This window comes from Apium graveolens, chromosome 4 (genome assembly GCF_009905375.1).
Source record: "Apium graveolens cultivar Ventura chromosome 4, ASM990537v1, whole genome shotgun sequence".
Lineage (NCBI taxonomy): Eukaryota > Viridiplantae > Streptophyta > Magnoliopsida > Apiales > Apiaceae > Apium > Apium graveolens.
In genome coordinates this window covers 262,139,993-262,142,678 of record NC_133650.1, presented here as the reverse complement: position 1 = coordinate 262,142,678, position 2,686 = coordinate 262,139,993, and the positions used below count along the sequence as shown (strand labels likewise).

At 44.2% G+C, this 2,686-nt stretch overlaps 1 non-coding gene across 1 annotated transcript; it reads right to left on the bottom strand.

Moving 5' to 3' along the window:
- Window positions 1-427: 427 nt before the first annotated feature.
- On the bottom strand, window positions 428-534 carry LOC141722376 (small nucleolar RNA R71). The gene has a single exon (XR_012575394.1). It is a non-coding gene; the product is annotated as a small nucleolar RNA R71 (small nucleolar RNA).
- Window positions 535-2,686: the final 2,152 nt, after the last annotated feature.

Below are 2,686 nucleotides of genomic sequence, written 5' to 3'. Positions count from 1 at the left end.
GGATTCAGGAACTGAGCAGAAAGAACCAGTAAACATGGGAGATCCTATTGTTCAAGCTGATCCAGCTCTTATGGATTTTTCTCGGCCTAAAATTGATGACATTCAGTCAAGCATCCTTCATCCGGCTATTCAAGCTAACACCTTTGAAATCAAGCCGGGCACTATTCAGATGGTGCAGAATTCTGTTTCTTTTGGAGGAGCGGCAACTGAAGACCCCAACATGCACATAAGGAATTTTGTCGAGATCTGCAGCACTTTTAAGTATAATGGCGTGACTGATGAGGCTATCAAGTTGAGGCTTTTCCCATTCTCACTGAGGGATAAGGCTAAAGACTGGTTACATTCTGAACCAGCTGGGTCAATCACTACGTGGCAAGATCTTGCGCAAAAGTTTCTGGTGAAGTTTTATCCAATGGCAAAGACTGCTGCTATGAGGAGTGCTCTTACTCAGTTTGCGCAGCAACCTACAGAATCTATGTGCGAGGCTTGGGAACGCTACAAGGAAATGTTGAGAAAATGTCCACATCATGGAATGCCGGATTGGATGGTAATCACTGGTTTTTATAATGGTTTGGGGGCCCAATCTCGGCCCATGCTCGATGCTGCAGCTGGAGGCACCTTATGGGCTAAAAGCTATACTGAGGCGTACAATCTTATTGAGACGATGGCTGCAAATGAGCATCAAAACCCAACTCAGAGGATGACGGCAGGCAAGGTAGCAGGTTCTCATGTTACGGATCAGTGTTCTCTTGTCAACGAATCTGTTCAGTATGTGAATAATTATCAGTGACAACAGCAGCCTGTGCCAGCGACCTATCATCCTAACAACAGAAATCATCCAAATTTCAGCTGGGGAAATAATCAGAATGCTATTCAGCCACCATATCAGCAAGGAGTGAGTAAACAGTTTAACCCACCGGGATTCCAGCAACCATAGCAGTATGCTACAAGGCAATCATATCCTCAACAGGGAAGTGCAGCTGCACCTACTAGTGCTGATTTTGAGGAACTTAAGCTGTTGTGCAAGAGTCAGGCGGTTTCTATCAAGACCTTGGAAAATCAAATCGGTCAATTAGCCAATGCAGTGCTCAATCGTCAACTTGGCACTCTTCCCAGTGACACGGAAGTACCAGGCAGGAAGGAAGCTAAAGAGCAAGTCAAGGCTATTACCTTAAGGTCTGGAAAAGTAGCTAATGCTGAAAAGGCAAAAGAAGTCAAAGCTGAAGTTAGAGATGAAGAATCTAAGCAAAGGGAGAAAGCGGCGGAACCAAGGAAGACTACTGTTGAACACACTCTGCCTGAGGCTAATACAGGGGAGAAACAGCTCTATCCTCCACCACCTTTTCCTAAGAGATTGTAGCAACAAAAGCTGGATAGACAGTTCGGGAAGTTTCTGGAGGTGTTCAAGAAACTTCACATCAATATACCTTTCACTGAGGCTCTGAAACAAATGCCTAGTTATATGAAGTTTATGAAGACTATTCTTTCAAGGAAGGTGAAACTGGATGACCTTGAAACCGTTGCTCTCACGGAAGAATGCAGCGCGGTTCTGCAACAAAAGTTACCACCAAAACTGAAAGATCCAGGAAGCTTCACCATTCCTTGCACCATTGGCAATCTAACTTTTGACAAGTGCCTTTGTGATTTGGGAGCAAGCATTAATCTGATGCCGTTGTCGATCTTTAAAAAGCTGGACCTGCCTGATCCAAAACCCACATACATGTCGCTACAATTGGCGGACCGTTCCATTACTTACCCAAGGGGCATAGTTGAGGATGTGCTCGTCAAGGTGGATAAGCTCTTCTTTCCTGCTGATTTTGTTATTCTGGATTTTGAGGAAGATAAAAAGATTCCCATAATCTTGGGGAGGCCTTTCTTGGCGACTGGCCGTACCTTGATAGATGTGCAAAAAGGGGAACTTACTATGCGGGTTCAAGATCAGGATGTGACCTTCAACGTATTCAAGGCAATGAAATTCCCTACAGAAGATGAGGAGTGCTTAAAAGTGGATGTGATTGATTCTGCGGTTACTTCGGAACTCGATCACATGCTAATGTCTGATGCATTGGAAAAGGCCTTAGTGGGGGAATTTGACAGTGATGATGAAGATAGCAACGAGCAATTACAATATCTGAACGCTTCTCCCTGGAAGCGAAAGCTAGATATACCATTTGAATCTCTTGGTACTTCTGACCTCAAGAACGCTGAAGGGAAACTCAAACCATCAATAGAGGAAGCACCTACCTTGGAGCTCAAACCATTACCTGAACACTTGAGGTATGCCTTTTTAGGTGATTCATCTACGTTACCTGTTATTATTTCAGCTGACCTTTCAGGTAGTGAGGAAGACAAGCTCTTAAGGATTTTGAGAGAATTCAAATCGGCTATAGGATGGACCATAGCAGATATCAAGGGGATAAGTCCTTCATATTGTATGCATAAAATTCTGTTAGAGGAAGGTAGTAAGCCAACTGTGGAACAGCAGCGAAGACTGAACCCGATCATGAAGGAGGTGGTGAAGAAAGAAATTCTGAAATGGCTAGATGCAGGCATCATTTATCCTATTTCTGACAGCTCGTGGGTGAGCCCCGTGCAATGTGTACCTAAGAAAGGAGGTATCACTGTGGTCGCAAATGAAAAGAATGAGCTCATCCCTACTCGAACAGTTACAGGATGGAGAGTATGC